Source organism: Ceratotherium simum, chromosome 19, assembly GCF_057802395.1.
Source record: "Ceratotherium simum simum isolate JZ-2026a chromosome 19, ASM5780239v1, whole genome shotgun sequence".
Lineage (NCBI taxonomy): Eukaryota > Metazoa > Chordata > Mammalia > Perissodactyla > Rhinocerotidae > Ceratotherium > Ceratotherium simum.
In genome coordinates, this window is record NC_141918.1 from 52,785,582 (window position 1) to 52,812,710 (window position 27,129).

Genomic DNA, 27,129 nt, shown 5'->3' on the forward strand with positions numbered 1-27,129 from the left:
CATTTGAATCTTGACTATCGAGTATTGTTTTTGTGACCATGAGGAAGTTGCAAAATATCAGAATTTTCAATTATTTTCCTCTGAAATTTGAGATAGCAACTATCTTACAGGATCAAATGAGAAAATGAGTAGGTGATTCTAAAAAAACTCCTTTTTTTTTGGACTGGAAAATATATGTGTAGAATCATACTTCTACATGAAACTCACAGTGAAAAGGAGTCATCCATTTTTGTTGGTTTTTACAGATATCCTAGGTATTACCCATTTAAAGAACCAAACTTCTTTCTAGTTGAACTATTTTGATTATTTTTCCTTTCTATTTTTTTTGTGTGTGTGTGAAGAAGATTAGCCCTGAGCTAACATCCGTGCCAGTCTTCCTCTATTTTTTTGTATGTGGGATGCCTCCACAGCATGGCTGGTGAGTAGAGTAGGTCTGCACCCAGGATCCAAACCCATGAACCCAGGTCGCCAAAGTGGAGCACATGGAACTTTAACCACTCAGCCACAGGGCCGGGCCCATTTTGCTTAAGTATTTTTCTAAACTTATTTCACTTATATTTGCTTCTTATAATGCACAGATAGTATGGCCTTATATTTACATGTTTGTTCAATCAATCATTAACAAAAATTTGCAGAGTGCTCTTCTGTGCCACGCACTCTGCTGGACCCTGTATATGAACTGATGGAAAAGCAGACATAAGTCCAGTTTTCACAGTGTGTGAACTAGTAGGGAGGCAGCCATTGGAGAGGTAAAAACAAACAAACAAAGGCATACAAATTGTGATGAACACTAAGAAGGAAATCAAAACCCTGCAAGGAAGAACAGGGAAAAGTGCTTTAGATTGAGTGATCGAGAAAGGTCTCTCTGAGAAAGTGAAATTTAAGCTGAGATCTGAAGGATGAGAGACAGCCAGTCTTCCAGAATGTGGGGGAGAGCATTCCAGACACAGGAAATGTGGATGAGAGGCCTTAGTAAAAAAAGGGCCCATTTTGTTTTCAAGAAACTGACAGAAATCTGTGGTGGCTCGAACAGAGTGACATGGAAAAGAATTGTCTGATGTAAGACGTAGAGGCCGGTACACTTTATAAAGCACACTACAGAAAATAGCCTAAGGCAACCAGGTGAGACATATAAGACATTGTTTTTTGTTAGACAAATATAGACACTGAAGGTTAAGGAGGATGACTTGCCCAAGGTTGCCTTGCCAGTAGGTTAGATGAGAGCTGCAGTCTCTGACACGTAGTCCTGGGCTCTTTCTCCTGTGAAAATCTCCTGGCTGAACATTTTCATACTTTGCTGATGCCCAAGGTCATCATTGTGCAATCAGTTAATGAACTGAAACCTTAAGGGCCAGTTGGAGTGTGGGAGGCCAGTTGCCCTTACATAAGGTCTTTTGGATTCTTGTATTTGAATCATAGTTCTCTGTTTCTCTGCTGTTGGGTTATTCTCTCACTTGATGTCAGCTATTCCCTTTTCTGTTTTTGAGGTGCTGCAACATGGAAATTAGCATATTTAGTTTCTTAGGCATGTGTAAAGTAACAGTAAATAGGTTCTGAGTAAGACTCCATTGGACTATCCTATTAATATAGTCCATGGATTCAGGTGTGTAGACTTCAATATTTTTTTATGACTGTTCAGGAGCAAAGTTCATTTGGTCCTTGTTGGGGTCTTTTCCTGATAGATGAAGTTGTGAGGGTTCAGTATTAGATAGCCAGGGCATTACTGGTGTTTGGGAGTGAAACTGTGTGTCTCCCAATATTTTGTTGCCATCATCATTGGCAGTGATGTCTAATTATTTCTAATTGTAAAATTGATTTTATTTGGGAAATATTTGCCTGTAAAATAAAATATTCCTCTGTAGCCAAGGGCAGCCTGCTTATTGCCCATTATAAAAGATTGGGGTTCCCTGAGCTCAGGGCTGTTTTACTGTAGTGCAACCCATTGCATATGCAGATGTTGTGTTACCCTGTGGAAATTGGAACTTAGAACTGTCACAAGAAAATGCTGATATTTTGGCTTACACTGTTGCTGTGAGTAATAAAGTCCTTTGTCTCTGACCCAGAAGTCTTGTGTATTCTGCCAGCATCTGTGAAATTGTGGCAGGCTAACTTGCTAGTTTGTAAGTAGGGTGAATCCTCAGACCCTTCCCAATTCTTGGCAGTATTGGTGATGAGGATGGGATGCTGATAGAGACCTGGCTTCCTGGAAGAGAAAGGATGAGGACCTCATGGGCCAACTAATGGGATTTGAGGGAAATCCATGGATGTCATTAGTGAATGTGTTGACCAACTTGTTTGGTCAATTGGGGAATAAATGGTTATCCGTTTTATTGCCCGTTAATGAGAACTAAGTGGGGAGGTGGTTGTAATCCAAGTACCTGGAGGTAGGTTCAAAGTGAGCTACCTGAAAGGTGACTTGGTTGTGGCTAACTCCCTTTCCAGGCATGGGGACTTCCTTGCCAATCTTGGGGTCAGCTTCGGATCCAACCCATTGTGACAAGTAGTACAATGATCTATCCTGGTCTGGAGGAAGGTTCTGACCCTCTCCAGACAAGTTATAATTTCATGCACTAAGCATGAAAGAAGGGAAATTCGAGACCATTGAGGACAGACACTAAGCAAATAGAACTTTGGCTACTTCATTTGGAAGATAAAGGTGTGGGGTGTATAACACTTGTTAAGGAAGAATGGCAATAGCAGGTCTGTTTTATGGCTCACCCCTCCTGTAGTCTGTCATACCAAACTTAGATCCATTAGGAGACGGTGAAAGGTCTTAGAGTTCTTGTAGTGGGTCTGGGCTGCTGTAAGGGAGCTTCGGCCCTCTTGGGGAGATTTCCCCCCCAGATTCCCCAGATTTCTGTTTCCCCTGAAACAGAAAGCTCCATGGAAAACCATCAATGAAGTATTGAGTAGTATTTGGGCTCTTACTGCCCTGGAATGCTGATGAAGGTGACCTATTGGAAAATGAGAAACTGACCCAAAGATATCTAGACAAATTCTTGCAGTTATCACTTTTGCCTTGGAAAACACCCATAATTCTTATGTTGAAACAGGGATAGAACTTTAGAGATGTTATCATAATAATAGGGCAGTAAATGCCCTCAATTAAAACCCACTCCTTAAAACAGTCACTGCTGTGCAAATCAAGCCCAAGTCAACCCAACGGAGCGAACACCATGGCCACAGCCAGAGTGGTTATGGCTGCCAAGTCTAGGGGTTCCCAGACTGAAACAGAGTGTCAGTGATAATGATATTGCTGCCCCATAGAGTGTTGCATGGACTGACAACATTAGAAGTTCATTTGATTGAGCCCTGAGCGAGCTGCCAGTCAAAACTGAAAGTAAATGCACCTCGTTCACTAACATAGAGTTGTTCTCTTCCTCCGTGTGCCTAGATCTCTCCCTCCTCCTCTCCCCTAACTTTAGCTTCTTTAAGGAGAAAGATGGTTAGGAATGAGGCTGAGGTCTCCCTGTCCTGAAGGAGGACCAAAATTCTTACACACTCATCCAAATGGTGCATAAGACATATGTAGTGAGCTGGGAACCCCTGGGGAGGGGAGGGACTTAAACTTTTATGGCCATATTAGATTCTAGTGCCCCATTTACCATCCTACCCATCCTATGGAGTGAGGGGATACCTGAATGCAGCAGATGTGGCTTGAGCTGAGTTTGCAGCGGGGGAAGGAAGCTAACAGACCTTGTGGATGGGCCCAGTGGGCAATTCAGTGTCTCATTGTTGTAACTTCCATTACTGAATTTTACATGATTATACTGTGAATGCTTATAAAATCCAGAGGGGATTCTCCTGACCTGGAAGAGCTGTGTGTAGAGAAGTGCTAGTGCCTTTGGGGCCCCACAACCCTAATGACTTCTTTTGAGCCCCAAGTCACTATAACTTTGCTGATTGAAGCCTCTGGCAAAAAGAGGGTGCCTCCATCAGGAGGTACCACTTGGGTTCTAGACTCATCACATCCCTGACATGGATACCAGGTACATTCCTTTTGTATTCCAAAGTGAATGCCTGGCCCATGGAGGTCTTGTAACTCTTCAGCCTGATATTCCCACTTGGAATGGGTCAACTCGTACTTGATGAGTAACAAGGTGGGGAGGGCCCCGTGAGCCTCGAGGGTTAAATGGGAATGGTATAGTCAGGAATGCAGCCGATCTGACACCAGCAGCATCTTAACTTCACATGAAAAAGTAGCAGCTCTCCTTTTGGGGAGAACTTTATCCTCCTGATTCACAGGATGTTCCCTTAAATGCCTCTTGTGGATCTGGTTCACTGATGGATTGGCTAAACTGAAATCTAGTGGTATATCCACTGGCCTGCTGTGGCTGTTCAGCCTCACCATCAGCTGTGCAGAAAAATGGATATTGTCTCTGCTCGGTGCAGAATTCAGGGCAGTTCTCATGGCACTGGCCAATACTCCCTTAATGAATCTTATTATATATTTACTGTCTCTGGGAGTGTTGCCAATGACCTAGTTGTTTGGTGTGCCACTTGAAAAACTATAAACTGGCAGATTAAAAACATCCCTCTTGGGGGCCACAAGCTGTGGAAATGGTTAAATTGTCAGGGTCATTTGTGAAGATGCTTATGGTAAGGGCCTATTCTCTGATGAGAACCAGCTGGAATCAAGCTGCCTGTCCCACCCAGATTGCCGCTGTTGCTGCCTCGATTCATTGTTGTACTGGACATGCAGCACACCCAGGAACTGGGCATGAAGTAAAGCACACTTGTTTCTGATGCAGAGGTGACCAGCATGAAAGACTAGTGACTCCTGCTAACAGTTACCTGTTTGTCTCAGTGAGGGAGGGCACATTTGATGGGGGTCCACCCCTGCTGTTCCTGACAGATTAACTGCATTGGACCTCCTCTTGGGACTGTTGGTGGTACCTCACTGCTGTTGACATTTTTTCAGGTTATGGTTTTGCTGGTCCATTCGAATCAGCCAACTCCAGCCACACCAAGTGGCCCTTGAGATTAATCTATGTAAGTCTGACAATGGTGCACCTTCTATCACAGCAACCAGGGCTGATAGGCAAGGTATTCAGTGGCCCTTTTGTGCTCCCTATCGTCGACAAGCATTTCATATTGTTGAGTGTTGGAACAGCCTCCTTAAAATCAACTCAAAAGATGTATAACTCTGCCTCCTTGTCCTCCTTCTGGCCCACATCCATTAATCAGACACTATGATTAGTGAATCCAACTGGCCTCAGTTCGGGATCATGTATCGCCCACTTCCTAGGTTACGATCAGGATGAAGGGGGTGTGAGTTTATATTGAATTTTATATTTTGAAACTTTGGCATATCATCCTGACCGTTCCTAGACATGAGGGGTCTTTCTTTCCCTTGTTAGCCACCCTAGACCTGCCTGTTTGGTACATCCTCTGGGTGGCACCCTCATCAAAAAGGAAAACAGAGGCTTCAAACTTATTCTGGTTCGGCCACTTGAATTTTCTTGTTAGACTGAATCGTCCTGGATCATAATGATATTGATCACCTGATTGAGTCAGCTGCTTGCCAAGGCCCCTGAGAGTGGACCTTGTGGGCCACAGTGGGGAACATATGACCCTCTGTAAGTTTCATAAAAATGGCCTTGGCCCTCTTGCTCTTCACCTTTCTGGATGAAAGGTCTGTGTGCGAGTAGGGGATGATTGGGAAAAAACGGTGACGTTGTAGCTACTGGAAGGTGACAGAGGATTTTGTGGTGATGGGAGGAGAGCAATGACTCTGAATCTGTGCATAGAAAACCTTAGACCTGGGAGGTGTGGTCTTTGGAAGGACATTAATGATTTTGTCTTTAAGAGCCACTCTTAGAACCTTCGTCTTGAAGGAAAATGCCCTAGTGTGGCTCTCCTGTACTGTTGGAAGCACCTTAAGTTTTACTGACTTCTGGCTCTGCTGTCCCCCTGCCAGTCAGCTCTGACATGATTTGAACACTGTTTCCCTTAACCTTACCAAGAAGTCTATTAGCAACAGCAGAAGGTGGCCCAGCTCCTTCGCCTCTCATGCAGAAAGCCTTTAGATGTCTTCCCCATCATTCCTGCAGCTGTTATTCATTCATTCCATGGGGCAAATAAATGCCACTGGTTAGTCGTGTGGACAAACAGAGATTGAATTAAATGGTCCCCAAAACAAGACTAGACTCAGTTATTGGAGCTGAGCTGGGAATCGTAAGGCCTACGAACTGACCTAGAAGCCACTTTGGAGGGACTGTCCACCTGTGCTTCCCCAACTGATGTTGAGCCCACTTGTGGGGCCCCAACAATTGTGAAAAACACTTTTTCTCTGGAGGCTCTGTGTGCATCTTGGAACTGTACTTGTTGTTTAGAAGATCTTATGTTAGGGGTGTCATAAGAGATACTCAAGTGTTGAAGGATTATAGATCATATAGTCATCAGACAGATGTGGAGCTCGATCCCAAATGGAGCTATACTTGGTCACTCAGAGGAGTTTCATGGAGGGGTAGCTGACTCATTGTTTATTGTGCCCTGTGGGCCATTATCTCTATCTCCAGTTAGAAAAGGTGATATGAAATTTGTCCTCAATTTTAGGTGATCAATGACACCACCTTGGCCCTGGAATGCATTCAGCCCAGGCTCAACTCACTGGCCAGGGTTGTTATGGATGACAGAATTGCACTAGGGTTCCTCCTGTGGGGCACATTGGCATCCACAGAACAGATAGAAAGATCAGTACAGAAACTTAAGGATAAAGCCACCTTTTTATCACCACTCAGGAGGTGATAAAACTTTGGGAATCTACAGCGTGGATGGTATTTAAGACATGACAATAGATGAATTATCTACGGGGGAAGTATAGAATTTGAAAGGTTTGGGCCAGGTTGTGCACTTTGCCAGTAGCCCCACCTCTGCCTGGCCTGCTCTGCTCCTGCAGATTGCCCACTTGGCTCCTGAGTGGACTGCAGTTTGTCAGTCTTAACAGAAAAAGAAGGAAGAAGACTAAGCAAATGGCAAATATAATTACTGCATTGAAAACTATATGGTATTTATTATACAATGGCATGTACATAATTTGCTAAATGTTTATTTAACAATAGGCTCTCAGGTTTTGGATTTTATATTCTCATATAGGCACCACATCAGAAACCTGGCTAAGGAGCTGTTATGGTTGGTGGAGGCTGTTCAGTTTTGATTCCATATGGTCTTTTTCAGATCAGCAATATGGGAGCTAATTGTACATCCAGAAAATTTAAATTATTTTCCTCTCTCTATGGTTTTTCAATTGTTGTCAGAATTATATGATTACATTTTTGATTTTCTTTTGTTCTCTGTTTTGTTGACTCTGTTTTTTCTCTTAATTTCTAACATCGTTCCTTGGAATTTTTCACAAAGCTGTATGATAGTTAATCAGCCAATCATGAAAGGTGGCAGGAAATGCTGTCAAAGAGACTGGAGGTATGTTAGAACTCTGGAGAGTGCGGGTGCTTGACAGATTACTAGACAGTGTACGAAAAACGAGGCCACTGAGTGGGGGAGAAATGAAGAGTAGAGAGTGCAGAAGCACCCACGTGTGCTAAATGCTTATGGAGAGGGAGCAGTCAAGGCGATTTTGAAGGATGTACCCCAGGAAACTGCAGTAACTGATTTTTTTTTTTTTTTAATTTATGTGATTTCTACCATACGTAAAAGTTGTCATGATTCACTAAACTTAATCTCATTTTGCATGTTTACTTCAAAGGATATTCACACATTTAACAAGTACCGACGTGGCACCGACACGGTGCCAGTCACAGCTGTAACGTACCGCCTGTCTGCAGTTCATCACAGCTTCACTTTCATCAGAACGTGGGGCAGGCCTCAGGGAGTGCACTTAAATCACCGAAAGGGAGAATTGGAGGGACCGTATAGAGGTTTTGGAGGTCAAAGTGCCATTTTCAGTATTTTAAAACATAAGGAAACCAAGCATTTACCCATAATAAGGCTCTACTGGCTTTTAAAAACATCTAGTTCCTTTCATTTTGGCTATTTTATTAACTCATGTGTACCTACAGGCTATATCATAATAATTAGCAGCCTTGATTGACAGCTATATGCCTGATTTTAAGCATGGGTAATGAAAACAACTACTGTTAAATGAAATACACTTGGTAGATGGAGTCTTCGGAAATATGTGATTTGTGTTGAAAAAATAAATGCTATACCAGTGACACTCTGAGATGGAAACCTTTATTTCACAGACGGGGAAATGGATGCTTAGAAGGAGTGGTTTATCTGTTCGTTCCAGGTCACGTAATTAATTGGTGGCGGTACATTGGGGCTAGAAGGGCATCCCAACAATCTGTGTTCATCAAATGTTATTGAAAAACCACCGATGTACTTTTTCCTCCTTCGTTATAACGGTGTCAAGTAAAGGTATACCATTTACTTGTATGATTCTAGGAACACTTTGATGCCCTGATGTAGGCTGAGATAAAAATTATATTTTTCATCAGAAAAATTGTAGTCATTTGTCCTCTTTAAGACTTGAAACTACAACTGACATTTATTTTCATGTTTATAAATCCCTTATTTACAAAATTTTCACCACACGTTGTTCATTGCCCCCCCTTACCCCCCCACCCCCGGCCCCCAAGATTGGGAAAGAAAATTACCAGCCGGCCAGCTTTTCTTTAATTTATGAAGAACTTATCTTGTCCTCCTCAGGGTTTTAGATATGGTTCATTGGGTCTCTGTTGTAACAGAAACAGACATAGATTTTTGCTTCAATGACTATTTCATCAGCTCTTAAGAGTTTAGAAAATATTGAATGACTTATAATCTTTTAAGAAAGTAGCTATTTCAGAAGCATATTCTGTTGAACTTAAAAACTTTAATTTATACCACAATAACTCAAGAAGCTCTAACTACTTGAGAAGATTTGGCTGCAAAGACGACACTACTTTTAGTGATCCTATCCATAACAGGAGCAAAGACTTGAATCTGTCAAAATGAAGTCTCTCAAATAATTAATCAACACGTTTTATTAACTCATAGAGCCAGGCAGCTCTCTGTCATGTCAGTATTGTAGTGGCCTCAAAACCGGGGCTGAACATGTGCTGCGGGGTGGAATGTTCGAGCTTATCCAGTTTCACAGCAGTAGCAGCAGCAGCTGACACCATGGGGAGACAGCGCCGTCTTCAGTTCCTGAGGGTGCTGGGGTTTCCACAGTGCTGCCCAGACCTGAACTAGGTAATGGCTTTTCACTCAGTTCCTCCCTTGAAAATAAAAACGACTTCAAGAAACACTTGTGCCGCAGATTCCTCGGAAGGCGGCATTTACTCCTTAGCTGTAGTCTTGATTTTGTATCCTTTGCCTCGCTGTATCATTCAGAGCAACGCTGCAAAGAATCAAGAACAACGAAAGAAAAGGAAATCATCCCCGAATTATGTAGACAGATTGGAGGCAGTCATTCCCAGTATGCCTGTAAATGCTGAATTGAAATATTGTAGGAGGAATTTATGAAACAAGCTTAGTCTTTCTTTTGAGATCTGCAAGACACAATTTTAAAGGGATGAATGGGGAAAGTTGCATAATGTTTTCTCTAAAGAAAACAATTCGTTTTTATAAACCATTAGAAAAAAGGGAACTTCTGTACCAGAGAATAGACTTATTTGCATTCTATTTCTTGAATTTAACGCTTTTTGTTTCCTTTTCTTTTCATTAGAACTTAAGGTATCTCTTGTTTTGTAAACATAAAAGGCGTTATTTTAGATAGCATTTTACATAAAGTCATAACCTTTGGGCGAGCATTTCTAGTTGTCTTCATCCCTTCCTCTGCCTCACATAAAAATACATAAAAAATGAATTAAATAAAAATGCCTGTCATTATCTCCCCACTTTGTTGGCGTGCACGTGTGTGTGTGCACAGGCTTAGGGTAAGAAGAAGAAAATTTTGTACTTAATGGAGAGATGTAATAATGAAAGTGAAATCTTACAAGCCTTCTCCCTCATCCAAAAAACCAGAAACAAAAGAACAAAACCCATAAAATGTTCGTTGGGGACTTTAAATGAGTACCAGTTCTTATTTAATTCTTATTTAAATGAGTACCAGTCCTTAACTTGCCAGGGAGGTATTTTTTCTATAGAAATGTTTTGCTTTAAATGAAGTTAAAGTAAAACATACTTTTAGAAAATGTAAGGCAGGGATTTAACTCTTCGAGTAACTATACCAGTGGGTTGTGTATGTGTCACCATGACAGCAGGCTGACAGCCTAAGAGTCAGGATAAACGCTGTAGGTTGGATCTCACTGAAAGACAGGAGCTGTCGATGGGGATGACCTCTGAGGACAAGTCATCTTACTATAAACAGAAGGGCGTGGAAAGCCGTTGGTTGGATCCAAGAGTGTTTACTCTCCAGGTCTCCTCCTAGTTAACCTGAATAACTGGACTGTTTCTGGAGCCCGAAGTTCATGCCGGAGCAAGGTGTTTTTAAGGTTACCTGGGTGTTGTTAAGAGACTATAAGCCTCTCCGAGTGCGCTGTCATCCTCGAACGGGATTTCATTCCACGGACACTGGAGAGTGGAATTTATTGGCTGTAGAACTTCACACACACACGTAAAACTCACTTCCAAATAAAACTGCAATGAGTTTCAAGTTTTCAGACTTTGCATAAGGTGAGTTTTATCTACTTTTGATTAAAGAATTATCATCATTATTATGTTATGTGGTAAAACATACACATAACATAACATGGTAAGTATAGCAGTTGTATCTTAGAGAAAAATATTAGTTAAAATAAGTGGTTTGGATTTTTCTAAGTTTTAGCACAAGGATGATAGAAGAAATATATATGTAAAAATTGAGCCAGTAGGTCAATATAGAGAAGATCTCTAATCTGCCCTTGCTGAAACTTTTAAATACATTTTGTCTTTATAAAATTCAAATACTGTAACTACGTTATGTTAATGCTGGGAGAAATGCAGGTAATACAATAATTGATAATAAATAGATTACATTTTATTAGAAAACTTTAATTGACTTTGAGGATTTTTGCCTTCTTGGTGCATGCTGCAGGATTTGAAAAATTAATATCAGTTATTTAAATGAAAGGCTTTTTTTTCCTGGATAATTTTTTGCTTTGAAATTTTGTTCTGAATTTGGATTTTTATTAAATTTCAAATACAGTCATTTCAATGATAAGTGTTTTCTACTTTTTAAGAGAACAAATATTTCCCTCTATTTACGGAACCTTATTAGTTTTTTCCTGAAACCATAATAGTAAGATCACATTTAATTTTAACTTCTTAAAAAAAATCCTAAATTTCCAGTTGGTTTTACCTTCATTTGGATGTGTACTGGAACATGTGCTTTCATTAAAAAACCTTGATGTGGAAGCCTTCAGTATGCTTTGATTTAAATTATTTAAATATTTTTTGTATCTTTGAATCTCACGAAGGAAGAGTGTGAATTGCTGTTTTGCTGCGGCAAGGGGCTGAGCTCTGGGTGAACTTTCACATTAATTGCAGTACCTTAAAGATTTCTTTCATCCACAGCTGAAGAAAGCCCTGTGATGTGGGTGCTGTTTTATTATTCTGGTGAGAAAAATTCAGGAGGAGAAAATATTCTCTAATACCAAGTGTCTGTGAGAACTGATTTACTGCAGAATTAGATTGTTTAGGGGACCTGTTTGAAGGAGGGAGGATGAATTATCACAGCCAATAAGTGTTCCTTTGGTTTCCAGGGTCTACTGGGCATCAGTCCTCACTATCCAGTTCCCTGCTCCTTTCTTAGTTGCAGTTACTTTTTTCTGAAATCCTCTGTAATTGAATAATGATGTTGCACTACCTTATTTTGCTTTTGGCGTGTTTGTTTTTTCACTGAAACTTTCCTAAGTTACTCAAATATTACTTATCAAAAATGGCAACAAAAGTAAATACCAATAACTATCTAATGCTTTGTGTTAGCGAAAAGGAGGGAAGGGGGGGGAGGAAAGAGAGAGAGAGAGGCCAATTTTTAAATCTCTGTTTGATTTTTCTCTTTCCTCCTCCAAGTTCTTTATAAATTACTGTTATTAGAATTTTCAAAATGGTGTGATCTGACTTTTTGAGCTCGTAGGCACCTGCAGAAGGAGGGTGGTTGTGTGTGTGGGGCAGTCTCCCATTTTGCTTTGGGGAAATGGGACAAGCCAGTTTGGAAGGTAATGCAGCTGTTGAAGAAATACAAAAGCCAGATGACTTCATAAGTGCGTATTGAGGAAACCAGGATAAATTGTCCTTAGAACCTGCTCTCAGAAAGCCATTTTAATTAAGGTCAAAGAGGAAAAAATCGTTAAGTATATCTCAATTATTTATTAGGCTCACCTAGATGAGACCTCACTACAGATAGACCTACTCTATAATTCCTTTTCTCTTTAGCCCTTGGATTTAACCGCTGTGTGGCCTCGTTTTACATTGAGACTGCAGAGGGTACTTCATTCTTTATGATAGACAAATATTTAGGGCCACAAAAACTGTGAAGTTACCTGACTGAATTTCACTTCCATCTAAAGGATCAACTTCTGCATTTAAAAAGGCTTGTAATAAAGAGCTTAGCTTGTACTTGAGGTTACACAGTTAATGGGACTATTTCTTCTTACACATATTTGTGTATGTGAAATACGTTTCCCTGGGAACCATTTTGTCTTATGCCCTTAGCTTGTGGGTAATTCAAAATGTTACTTCAATTTGGTAGAAAATCTACTCAAACAGAAATTGCATAATTGGTGTTTTTTAGTGTGTAAATTATGCCACAATCTGTATTTATTAACTCTGCTAATGTAGAATTTCATTTTAGGATTAAAACCTGAGTAAAGATGATTTATAAGCTTTTTATAACAATGCTTATACAAGATGGATTTAATATAAAACTACTTTAGAATAGATTTTAAAACTCAAAAAAGGGTGCTAAAATATTGTAAAAAATATCAGATTAAAATCCAACATGCTGCAAATACATTTTTTCTTATTGTATATAGTTTAATTTTAAAAATAAAGAACTTGATGCCAGCACCCCAGAATTTTCTCTTTCTAAAACCTGCTATTTTAATGGAAAATCAAGAACTTAAAATTTACAAAATTTGAAAATATATCTGTCTTTATATACTTCTTTTATCAACATGCTGTGCCAGAAATATTTACATCATATGTAAATTAATCTACAGGTCTTCAGATTAATCTACAGATATATACAGATATATGCTATTCAATTTAAAATTGCCTTAAACATTTTATTGTTTACGTTCTATCCATCAATTTGTTTTTAAAGTTAAAGAATTTCTCAATTTTCCTTAAGAGTTATGGTGATACCTTTGGGCTCATTAGGAGAATTTTTACATATTTGTTGAAAATATCTTTTAAAGTTTATATATGTATTCAAACTTAAGAGATTTTTAACAGAAACTTTTACTAAAGTTATTACATATAATTCAACACATATATTAATAAACCAGACCATCTCTATATTAATTATTGTTCAAATTGAAAAGGTTAGTTATCAGTTATACCTAATAGACAAATGATGTTGGGTGCACTAGAGTATGTTACACAATGATTGATATTTATGCTTTAAAATAAATGATAGCTGATCTCTGCCTGTGGCCATATTCTTTTGAAGTTTCACGACTAAGATGAGCTGAATTTGTTAAGTGGTGGAGGGCTGCATTGTCTGGGGGCCTGTTGTGCCTGGCAGATCATGATAAATGGGGAAGTTTTTCTTAACCTTGTGGCCAAAACATTCCAAGATCTAAAAAAAGAAGAAGAAAAAAAACCCAGCAAGATGTAGAGATGTTGCTAAAAACATTAGCAAGATTTCTCTATTTAGGGGGATAGAGTCAATTCTTCAGATTATTTTTAAAGCATTATTTGTGTGAATTCATAAATCTTCAGTTGAAGGGAAACCCGAAGCTGAAGGGTTTGATATTTAATACTGGTGAAATTCTTCTTTCCTGGCTCAGTGAGAAAGTGTACAGTAAAGTCAGCAATTTAAGTTTAATTGCAGTGGATTCTACCAAATTAACATTATACTCATTAAGTACCAGGTCTTGGTTTACAATGAATATTCCATTTTGTTCTTTTGTTGTTTTAATACCATCTGTCTTGTGACACCCAGGACTGCAAAGAACTATGTAAATAAAAAGTATAAAGGAGACCAAGATATATGGGTAAATATCTGTTAGATGTTTATACGGCGCAGTTTGTGAGAAAAAAATCCTTTTAACATTTATCATATTTGTGCAAAGTATTATGGCTGAACAATCCAGTCTTGCTTCCAAACTTGGCAGAGTGGGGGGACTTTCATATGAGCTGTAACGTGATACGGTAAGGCATCTTATGGTTCATTTCGTGGCATTTTAAGTACTCTGTTACCTTTGATATAGTCCCTGTTGGGTAGTAGTGAAAAAACATACCATTAGGAGTTTGAAATTTTCCTGAATATTTCACGTAGTATATGTGGAGTTTATGGCAGGTGACAAAGGACAACGGCATAATTAAGGAGAAAGTGCGCTTCAGAATTCTTTAAAAGCTTATGTGGTTTGACATTTGATTTAGTGCGTATAAACTGTACATAAATAATTATGCTTTGTTTCCCTGAGTCATTGTTACTAAGTTGCTTTTTAACTATATCCAACCTTACAATGAACTCTGAAATAATTTGAACGCCATTGTGATAGTTGTAGTTGATGTAGAGTTATAGCCTATAGGATTTTTTATGTTTAGAACGTACTTCTTCCCCAGTGTGCGAGTTTGTATAACCCCCCGCCCGCAAACCTGGGTTCTGGAAGGCCCCTGCATTAAGGGCGAGAAATCAAGTAAGATCTTGCCTATGGCAGTTCAATACTAGAGGGTAAAATAATTTCCACATCAGGGTTTTAGTAGTGGATTTTCATGTATTAACCCTCTAACTCTACTATTAGTGTATACGTTTATTTTGTTTACTGTTGCAGTTACAGAGTATTCAATTGTATCTTTGTACTTTATCTGTGTATGGCAGTCAAAGAAGAGGTACAGCAATTTTTCTTTGGACTGAAGTAGACGCAGACCTCCAGTGATGCAGTCAAGTTCTCTCACTTTTATTGTAAATAAGTGGTAGCGTGGGCTTTTGGAAACTGATGCTAGGTGTTATGGGGGAGAAGCTTGGGCAAGCAATGACAAAGAGATGGAAAAGGGATATCCTAAGAAAAAAGAGGAGTAAAGAAACTTTCCTAACTCCATGAAAAGGATTTCAGAAATGTATGTATTTTAGCTGCAAGATTTTTGTTTCTAAGGAAGAACGACACTTTATAAAAATAGTTTTAGATTATTTAGTAAGTAGATTTTTATAAAGTCTATTTCCAAGACTTTAACTTTTTGGCCAGTGTTTGGCAAAATGGCATTTTATTTTTTGGTAAGCCTCTCAAATTTGTATGGGCATATTAAAACAGAGATATATTTTCAAAGACTCTATGTGACAACTTTTGTATTCCAAAGATTTTTCTTGTGCTTTGAGTTTGTAGAGGTCAAGAACTGAACTGTAACATATGTGAAAAATGTAAAATAAGTTTTGTTGAGAAATGTGGAGACATTTTAGTTGAAGCCAGTTTAGATAGTGTCTCTCTGTTTGTATCTGCATGGGACTAGCAGCATAGCGATTCTGTGCTGATCTTCTCAATATAAATTATATTTACTTGGCTGCACAAATAATCATAGGTTATCACATAAACGTGTGCATCTTATGCTAAGGACTAGAGTGGTATTAATTTGTAAACATTATATTCAGAAAATGAACATATTTTTTCTTTCACTACTCTAGGTAAATAAACAATAACTTTTGGCAAAGGCCTCTATTGTAAAAATTATATATTTTTTTGTAATTTGTTTATAATTATATATTATATATTTTGAAATTGAATATTTCAACTATTATTATTTTCACTCAATTTTTAGATTAATTCATATATCTGATTTTATATTTTCTTAGTTATGTTACTATGTGCATTCTGAAGTAAAATAGAAAAAGACATATTTTAATTCGTATTTATTTAATGCTGCTGACTAGAGAAGAGGGGGATCTGGGGAAACCCATCCAACTCTATCAGTTGGTTCAACTAATTGAAAAAAATTAAATGTGTAAAAAGGATTATCTAGTTGAGATATATTAAATGAGAGCATAATTTACATTCTAGAATAAAGCTAGAATAATTATAAGAAAATACTTTTTAATTCCATTATATAATTTAAAATTCAAATATGACTGACTTCTAAGTATTAGAAAATAGAAAAAAAAGTCACATAACATTGATATTTCAAGAAGTCTCTTATTTTCACTAAATCAGAACTTAAAGGTAATTAAAGTTAGCTACTCATTCTCAATCAGACAGTTATTTACAATAATTTTATGCAACCCAGTCATAAAATACATTTTATAAAGTGTACATTAATACAAGACTCTAGGCATTGATACCCTGCAGTATTTGTAAAAATATTGTTTATTCAGTCAGATTCACATTTTAGAGTATTCACATTTGAAATACAGCCAAAGCTGGCAATCTAAATTATTGTTGTTGACAGTAATTCTGTATCAATTTCTGTATTGACGGAGAGTTTTGCATGCAATAATCTACAATATAATTTGCATTTGGGGGACAAATTTTATTTTTATATCTATCTTTTTATCCATTGTTTTCCTTAAACCATAATGCATTCAAATCTAATTTACGTTGTGTTTCCTATACAGTCCAGTGAAGAAATAAAGATTGTCTTACATACCACCCATAAAAATGTATATAATAAAAATGCATATAAGTTATTCATTACATCAGTAAACCTTCATTGCTGAAGTTTTCATCTTGGATTTATAGTTGCAGAATTGATCTTTTATTATCATAGTATAGTATGTTTTAAGAATTAATCATTAAAGTTCGTTTCAAAACAAAGTGAAGTTACAAAAGAGGTCTTTTCAAATGTCTTCTTCCAGTATTCCAACCTTTACATTTTTTTTATTATCTTTAATTTTTCAGGACTTATAAACAGCAAGATTAAGTAGAAAATAATTGGGGTAATTGGTTCCAGCTTTATTAGAAGATGGTAGATGGGATAAAAAGAAACTTCTTCTTTGCATTTTTTTTGTGAGTTAATTCTGTTTTTCCTCAAAAGATTGTAAGCTTCTCAAAGCACCTAGTGATTAGAGAATATGACAAAATTTAAGATGATGTTTATACTTCAATTTCTTGGTCATAATGCAAAACATTCTAGAGATTACATTTTGTACATATTTTTTCCAGACGTTTAAAGTATTAATTATTGTGAATACCAAATCCCAGATTCTTTATAATTAGTTTACAAAATGCAATTTATGTTACTCATGTACATAACAGCGTAAAAAACTTGAAGAATGAATGGTGTTGTGAAATAGGAACAATAATGTTTTATAATGGTTTAACTAATGAAATATTGTTGACCAGTCTTCTCTCCCCCTTTATTCTGCTTTATTTTCTCTCGACACTTAGCACTGATGACATTACGTGCTTTATTTACCTGTTTTCGCACTTATTGTATGTTTCTTCCACTAGAATGCATGATCCGTGCAGGCAGGCTTTTGTTTGTCTAGGTCAGTGCTGTTCAACAGAAATATGGTGCAGGCCATATAGGTATTTTAAATTTTTTAGTAGCTGTGTTAGAAAAGTAAAAGGAAATGGAAGACATTATTTTATTTAACCCAGTATATCTAAAATTTTATTTCTCAATATAAAAAATATTGAGATATTTTGTTTTATTTTTTCATACTAAGTCAGTCTTTGAAATTCAGTGTGCCTTTCACTCTTACAGCACGTCTCAGTGTAGACTAGCCACATTCAAGTTCTAAATAGCCACCTGTGGCTAGTGGCTACTGTGTTGGACGGCTCAGGTCTAGTTCATCTCCATGCCCAGAAGGGTACCTAGTATACTGAGGCATTCAGTAAAGGCTTATTGAATGAACGGATCCTAATATTTCAGACATAAAACAACAACAAAAAGACAGAAGCTGTTTTTCACATTAGACCTTTTTTGCAGTTTTGGGGGGGTATTGGTGGTGGCGGTGGAGGTGAGAGGTATTAGGATAATTTCTTCAAAACTCCATTTTACTTTGCTTATATGGACTTTAAATGTTACTAGTGCTTTGTAAAACCTGGTTACTTCAGTAGTCCAATTTAAAAGATTTGCTTAACGGCTGATGTATTACAAGAAGTAACTAGTGGGTTCTTTATGAATTGTTCCATGGAATGTTAGTTCCAACTCCTAGTTTTAAAACAACTTAATAAAAGCAACTGGCAAGGGGTCAGCCTGGTGGCGCAATCAGTTAAGTGCACGCGCTCCACTGTGGTGGCCCAGGTTTGCGAGTTCGGATCCTGGGCGCTCACCAACACACTGCTTGTCAGGCCATGCTGTGGCGGCGTCCTGTATAAAGTAGAGGAAGATGGGCACGGAGGTTAGCTCAGGGCCGGTCTTCCTCGGCAAAAAAGAGGAGGATCAGCATAGGATTTTGGCTCAGGGCTGATCTCCTTCACACACACAAAAAAAGCAACTGGCAAATCATAAGCGAGAAAGAAAGGCTTGATGTATAGCATTCCGTGCTAACTCCAGCCCTGTTAGCACTAGCTGTGGGACACTGGACGAGTGGTTTAACCTCTTTGAGCCTTAGTTTTATCACTTGTAAAAGGAAGATTTCATCCATCATACCTGTCTTCATAGATTAAATGATTACATATATGCAGAGTCCAGCACAGTGAATAATTGCTTAATAAATGGCAGCCATTATTATTATGATGCAATAAAAAATTGAACTTTTAAATATTAGGATGTTTTGATCTTCGTTTTAAACATTTTAGTTTATGTTTTATGAATTTTAGGTTCTTGGCATGTACTGGCTAAAATGCCCTCATAGACCTGGATTTGAAGTTTTTTACACAGCCTGCTTGCAGATTAATGTTTCTGGTTCTCAGTAGTATCACCTGTGAATTGGGGGAAAATAGCATCTACCTAAGCCTTGTGCCTGGCATATAATAAACACTCAGAAATTTTAGCTATTATTCATTCATTCATTCAAAAAATTCAGTGTTTTGATATTTGTGTGTTCATTACATACTAATAGTTATTTTCTTAAAATAGTTAAACTTTTTATTCTTTTTTGTCTTGTTTGATTTTGCATGTACTTTTGTAACATTAAGTAGGCTTAAAATTCACATTAGTGCAGCCAATTAGATGCATTTAGAACTATTCATCTTTTCCCTCTTGACATATTTTTTGCCCACCCCTTTGTGTGTTTTATGAAAACTAGGATTTGAATTTAAATTATGGGCATGAAATTCTGCCTCGTTTCTTGGCTAGCTTGTTTCAACTTTATTCAAAACAAATTCAAAACTAAATTGATGGTCCTTGGAGACAGAAGACTCTGTATATTTTGTAAGAATATTCTTTATTCTGTAACGTGTATGTTTCAGCAGTCACCACCTAATGAAGTGTTGTTGAGCTCTCAAATGGGAAAGTGTGTCCACATTTAGGTAAAACTGTCCATTTGGCTTCTAATTCTGTGACAAAGACACTATAAACACATAAGTTTCATAATGATTCATTTAACTTTTCTCCATCAATTCAGAAATAAGATAGGATTTTGAAGTATTTTAAAGAAATCATAAGTTAACATTTTTTTTGGTCTTTGGTATGACTAAAATTTCTTTTCAAGGACAGATTAAAAGGTAAGATCATATTCTACTTTATACTTTGCTTCAATCAACAACAATATTGTGCCAATTCTGTCTCAGAAATGTCTGTCATAAAGGTCCCGTCAGCTCTCTCCCCATGACTCCTTGTCTTAATTCAGGTCTTCACCATCTCTCACAAATGTATTGAATGACTCACTTAGTAAACCAGTGTATGGGGAGTGTCTTAGTCCATTTGGACTACTCTACCAAAATATCACAGACTAATTTACAAACAACAGAAATTTATTTCTCACAATTCTGGAGGCTCGGAAGTCCGAGATCAAGGCGCCAGCATGGTGGTGTCTGGTGAGAGCTGCGTCCTGGTTCATAGCCAGCACCTTCTCGCTCTGACCTCACTTGGTAGAAGGGCTATGGGGGTCTTTTTTGTAAGAACGTTAATCCCATTCATAAAGGCTTCACCCTCCTGATCTAAGTACTTCCCAAAGGCTCCACTTCCTAATCTTTGGGGTTAGGATTTCAACACGTGAATTCTGGGGTGATACAAACATTCAGACCATAGCAGGGGGCATCTGCTCAAGGCTTGGGATGTAGTGATGTACAAGACCATTGCCATTTCTGCTTTCATGGAACTTTTACTTTCTCTTCTGTTGCATTAGACTCTTACCTGTCTTCAGCCCTCACCTTGTCCCCCTTCCACACCATCTCTACCCAGTCTGTTTCTTAAAACTCTTCAAAGATCTTCTTCGCCCAAAGATTAGATTCCAAATTCTTTACCATTTATAAGGTCTTCATAATACAGTTCCTCTGGCAAACCCCATGATGTTGAAATACCTACCTTTCTCCAAAGTTAGTCTTTGAGGCCCATATCCTTTAAGACTCAGTTCAGAAGTCACTTCCTTTGTGGCCGTCCCTTCTTCCTTTGACTGCAGTAGGTTGTCCTCTGAATACCCACAGCACTGTATAGACCTCTCCTATAGTAGTCATGGTATCCTCAATATTATTCTTTCCTCATTTGGCCATGGATGAACTGAATGAAACCCCTGAAAAGAATCACTTTGAAGAATGCATAGCTAAAAGAATATCTGTATCGACTTCAGTCCTTCATCATGTGCTTGTTAAGCGTTAGCTGTGAGTCTGGAACTCTGTAGGTACTAGATTACTAGAAAGTAGTCAATAGATGTGCTCTCTGCCATCAGTTACTACATGGAGAATAAATTAACATAATTGGAACTTTCTGGTTAGGTTTTTGGAGAAGGATGCTTTGTAAAGCCATGGGTATTAAAGAAAAACATTCTTTGTTTTTTAAACCACAGGAAGCTTGTCTGGTTCTGAGCCTTGCTTGGGAATATATGTCTAGTTTGCTGTGTGGTCTGGAGCTTGTTCAGTCAGGCCCCAAGTCACATCATCATAGTCTTGAGGAAAGTGACTTCACTTTGAGGTGATTTCTGCATATTCATTGGGCAGTTCCTATAGTTTCTGGTGATGAATCAGGGGGGAAAAAGGGTTTATTCTGGTATCCTTCTCTTTTAGTTCTTATTTTTCTTGGACAAATTTTTAACAGACATAAGACTTTTGTGGGTTTTGTAGTGAATTTTATGTTTGCGTTTTAAGAAAGGTATCCCTTTTTTCTCCTTTCCTTTTCTTTTCTTTTCTTTTTTAACTAATTACTCTTGAAAACATTTCTTCACCCTTCCATCTCATGGTGCTGAGTTCCATGTTCAGAGCATAGAAGGGACATAATAGGACAGGGATGGTAACCTCTTTGCTCATCAGTTCTATTTTCATGTTGTATAAATGTAAACACAGGATGCAAAAGAGAGGACAGTTAATCAAGCAAATAGTTGATTTACCAGATTATAAAAATGTCTAGGCTTAGAATTGAAAGCAAAAGACATAGATTTTTGAAAGTGTAGGCGTTTTTTGTGTGTTTGATTTTTAAGCATTCTTCTGAGTCAGAGGAGGAAAGAATTGCTTTGTGAGCTGGAAAGACAATGCTGCATCTTTAAAATTCAAAACTTGGTATTAAATGATGCCATTCATATTGCAGTTCACACCCCTGGTATGTGCCACAGTGAATATTCAGTGGACTTAGTTTTCACTTCCACGCTACATACTAGAATTTAAAGCCTCGGATTCTGTAGGCTGCATAGATAGATTTTGGCAGTATAAACACCTAGAGTATATGACAGTGGCCTTGTAAATGTATATTGTTCATGCTACATATTCTAAGGGATTTTTGAAATTGAGTCTACTTTGTATATAATATACCATTAAGACCATAATAACCAGATATAAGTATCTATGCTTGAAGATAAATTATGAAAGGCCGTGGATTTGTGCTTTACCTTTTTTAGAGAATGTGTCACACACTATGGTGCTAAATGGGTAGCATGTCCTAGAAGTAAAAGTTATTTTCATTCCTTACCTTTTGTGGGTTAAAAACCACAAAGTTGAAATATAGTCGGCAAAATATACTGCAAATATATGTGAGAAGTCTGTGAGCAAGGCTGAAACTTAATTGATATGGTGAGAAATATATAAAACATACAACCGCTGGATTGAGAGAATGAAAATTAATATATGAATGTTTTAGCTAATGCTGCGCTTTGCCCCCAGAACCTGGTGTTTATTATGGTGCGCTTTAGTGGGAGACAGAAGAGGTATCAATTGGAAAAACATTTCTTAGTGAACTGAGAACAGTATGGCTTTCTAGTTCCTAAGTGGGAAACCTGGTTCTTTGGTTTCTTTGTTCCTAGTTAAGCTGGTCCCAAGCTATTTTAGCTGAACATTTTACATACTAATGGATTCTAGGGAAGTGCCTTTGGCAGCTGTTCATGGGATAATAATGAAATACACTATTTAGTGTATTTCACTATTACATGAAGCAGGCATGGTGCTGCTGTAAAACGTGGGAGTATTTTATAGAGATCTTGGTGAGCAGAGCTGTATTTGCTTTAAGTTTAACAAGTGTGTGAACCTGAGTGAGGAAGTTGTATATTCCTATGAAAATAACTGGTGCTCTTTTCTTATAGGTGAAGAAAACGTGCACAGAATCAGATGTTTCAGAACCTCAGAATTCCAGGTACGGTAAAATGAAGGCCAAGACTCTGCTAAGAAAAACTGCAACTCTGGAGAACTAATAAGATGCTATACTCCAGATACTACTGTGATTTGAAACACTGAGTATCTTTAAGAATTTATCTGTATGGGAATTATTTATGATACTGGCTAGGGTGCCGTTAATCTTACTATTAATAAAGAGAACACTGATTGAAGTCAACTTTAAAGACTAATAGTAGAAACATCTCTAGAAATACTTGAAAACGTGTTCCTTTAGCATTCATTATTTTATGTCCACCCTCATTTTTCCTTCTAATCTCTTCTTATAATGTATTCACATCTGAAATTTTGCCAGAAACTGAATAACTTTCAAATCTATGTTTACCAAAAAAAAAATACAATAGTTAGTTTTCACTCAAACGTTGCTAGATTTTGAGAATGCTATCAAATTGGAAAAATCAAAATTAACTTGGCATTCTCTTTTCAGTTATTTAGAACCTATGGAAATGATGAATTAAAGTGGTCAGGCCATGATATACAGGAATTGAGCACCATTTAGTTGTTTGTGGTTGGACCAGATGTCCAACAGATTTTTTTTAGGCCTACACATTCTCATTTCAAAATTCAGGCCTCAATTAAGTGGATAAGTGAAAAGTATTATAAATACCATTACAATAAAATAATAAAAAATAATATGATATAAATGATATAACTTAACCTCTTGCATTGAGAAATTGTATGTAATGTTGAGATGTTATTTTGTCCTACACCCTCCACCATATGATGGCTTTAGTGATATTCTTGGTACAATCAAACAATACAGATCTAGGTAAAATGTTAGTGACCACCACGTTTTCCTTTTGGAGAGCAAGTGTATATTATGTACTGTTCATTTACAGTTTGAGTAACTCTGCCCTTGTTTTATTTAGTATGATATTCCTATAATTAATTCCTGTACATATTACATTAAAATGATTGTATGTGGTCTTTTCTTTTGGATCATCAAAAATATATAATATTATATAGGATTTTTGACATTTGATCTTTGTCCTTTATAATTAGATATCAAAATAGACCAAATAGTTTTAGCTTATTGGAGCATTAGGAAATGGAAGAACCGTTAAATTTTTTCCTACAAAGCAGAGTAATTCCAGGATGCGTGGAGAGAAGGAAAGGCCCACGCTCTGTTCCTTGTGGGCATTGTCTTCCTCATCACCTTGCCGACCTCTATGAGTGACCTACCTGTGACTTGTCATTTAAGTAATTAGATAACATTTGCAAGCAGCTGCAATATAATTATCCTTATTATTAATATATCACATCAAAATTTCTTATCCTTGAGGCCACTCAGGATTTTTTGGACAAATAGTGTTATGCTTGAATAAATTTTAAACAAGCAGAAAGCTACCAGACTTGTTCAGTGTTCACAGCTGATATCAATAGAGAAGAAACAGCGAGTTCAGAGCTCAGTGTATTTAAACCCGGAATCGTTCTCTTTTATCTAGCAAATCCCAGCCCATATGGCCTTAAAAGTACAATTTTATTTTTAAGGTAAATACTGATTATTTTTAAAAGACTGTTTAAAATATATTTTGTTATTTTATAATATATATTATAAATATTATTTTAATATAATATATTAGTATGATATCTAATATACATATCAGTTGAAGAGTGTCTTGACTTCCTGGAAACCAGGAGTTGGTCACCATGGATTAGCTGCTTCTAAAAGTTTCCTAATCTATAATTTAAATGGGTAAAATTAGACAAATCAATTTGTAAGGACTCTAAAGTTCGTGATATCAGAAACAAAAAAACAAATAAAAAAATCCTATTTTTTAATTAAAAAATCCTAAAATAAAATCTGAGATGGAAACACCCTCAAGATGACCTGTAATCATTTATTGGTTCCATGTTGCGCAGACATTTTGGTAGTGGCTGGTCTCTTGTCCTAATGTCTGGTGCAAGGTTAGTCTCCACACCCTAGTTGTGTCCGTAACAGAAAGATGTGGCTATTCTTGGATTCTCTATTTATTCACGGATATTAGGTCTGGGAGTGCCAAAACGGCACTTAGTTAAATGCAATGATGGAATGCCAAGAAGAGAATAAAGATATGCTAAAGAACATTCTGCACAAAAAGGATACAATAACTTACTGAATAGTCAACAAATCAAAGAATGCCAAATATAGTATTTATTATATGCATGTACTGAGGTTCAGTTTTTATAACCTATCAAAAAAAAAAAAAGAAACCCATACCAAAATGCCTTTATTGCAGACACTGGGCAGCATTACTTTAGCATATACATGTATCGGTACATTCTTTCTTGCTCATTGAGAACCACAAACATTCATATATTCTCTCTCTCTCTCTCCCCCTTCCTCCCTCCCTCTCTCTCTCCCTCTCTCCCTCTCTCCACCTCCCCCTCTCCCTTCCTCCCTCCCTCTATACCCCTCCCTACACTCCATCCTTCCTTCCCTCCCTCCCTCCCTCCCATCTCCTCCTTGGGGTGGGTGGGTGTGTGTGTGTGTGTGTGTGTGTGTGAGAGAGAGAGAGAGATTGATTGATTCAGATTGAGATTTGAAGCCTGGGGCGGCTAGGTAATTCTATTCTAAACAAATCTCAAGTAAAGAACTGAGCTCAAAATGAAATCCTGTATCAGCGTAAAATGCATGTGAGCTGGAGACCCACTGCCTTATAAAATGCTGCCTCACTTGGAACCTAAGCTACTATCATTCATTTATTTAGCTAACTTTATAGTGTGTTGGTTTTGGATTTGAGCAGATTAGAATGAATGCAGATGGAAAGTGTTTTTACAGTAGGGAAGTAATTAAATTGTGTGTGGAGACTGTCAGGAAAATTCTTGGAGTGACATACGTGTATCAGCAAATTCTTTGTCTCACTTTGCCTTAATTCTTCTTTTGGAAAGAAACACTTGGGCTGCAGATGGTAGATTGGGAAAAAGAGAATTTACAAACCCATGCCATATAAGGAAGGTAAAAATGTCTTCCTAGAAATCATGTTATGTGTATATGCTAAAAGTCAGACGTTGGAAACACTATTTTCTCAGTTTCAAAAAACTGTATTGAACTTGATATCATATGGAAAGGGATATAATGTACTTCTTAGAAAAATTGACGTTTCTTAAATATATTTTTTTTACTTTCCTTTGTGTTGCTAACCATGTCCAGAATATAGTATTGTTGGCCTTTGTTCCTAAAACTGTTAGCCATAAAATGGGTACATGAGAAAACTAAAATTTATATTTTTCTCATGCTTTATCTTACCTTAAATTAAGTCTGTTATTAGATAAACCATCTTAAAATATAAACTGAAATATCATTTTTATGTTGATTTTGTTTTTTCTGTGTTCTTGGTGGCTTTATTTGTGTGGATTTGTGCTCATTTGAGCCATCACTGAAATTACATGGTTCTTGTTTAGTTGTAATATAATAGATAGCTCCTCACGGAAGTTTCTATGAGCCTCAGTTTTTTTTTTTTTTTTTTTAACTCTTCTACCTTCAGTCCTCTTCATTTCTGATGTGAGATGAGGAAGTAATTTATTTCATTCTCTAATTGCAGTCTTGATGAGTCTCGTGGAGTGCCTACCTGTTGGAATAGTCCATCACGCCCACGTGATTTCTTGGTGATCTTCTGTTTCTGTTTCTTTTTCCTTTTTGGGCCGATAACTAGTAGAGCGTTTTCAGCAAGAAGAGATCACGAACATAGAAAGGAAATAAAACTCAAATCAGGCAATTTTGTTTTGTGCTAGTTCCGGTAATTATGGAGTAAATGGAAATAAAAATTTTGGTGAAATTGGGCTGTGAAGTGACTTCTAGGAAACATACCAGTTATTTCCTGTTGTTGCTTCGTCTCGTCCTGGCTACAGCACCGCCAGCAGGTTGCGGTAAGCAGATCTAAGGGAGAATATTAACACGTAGGCACTGCTTGCGGTCGCATGAGCGAAGATGATGGTTTTTCCACGTGGAGAGTGAAGAGATTCTGTGGGTCGTGGTGACAGTGGACTCTTCCCTGCTTTACTGGTTAGAGAAGTTGGGTTTGCCGAGAACTTAATGATTGCCTGAAATCAGCCGAGGCCTTTGCTGTGTCTTCTTGGCCTGGTCTGTGCTAACGGTACAGTTACCCGGAGAAACACACAGGATGGTTCAGCTTTTAAAGAGGCATTGGAATTAGTCTCAGTTTACTATCTCATATTGAAGTGAGCCTCAGGAAGCTCATCTATTCAATGTGTATGTGTAAAAGTTTAAAAAATGCAACTAATTCCTCTTATGTAAATAGTTATGATTTGACAATGTTATATTTAAGGTATTAAGTTATACGTGGTTATACAGTTGTGCATGGTTATTTGTTTGTAAAATAATTATTGCAGCACTTCCAGCAAACTG

At 37.4% G+C, this 27,129-nt stretch overlaps 1 long non-coding RNA gene across 1 annotated transcript in view; it reads left to right on the forward strand.

Annotated features, from left to right (window-relative positions):
• The window catches only part of LOC147914557 (uncharacterized), a 135,830-nt gene extending 113,085 nt beyond the window's left edge, over nucleotides 1-22,745 (forward strand). The window contains exon 3 of the long non-coding RNA XR_015555185.1: nucleotides 22,694-22,745. This is a non-coding gene — a long non-coding RNA (uncharacterized LOC147914557). The remainder of the gene's footprint in view (nucleotides 1-22,693) is intronic.
• The last annotated feature ends 4,384 nt before the right edge of the window (nucleotides 22,746-27,129 follow it).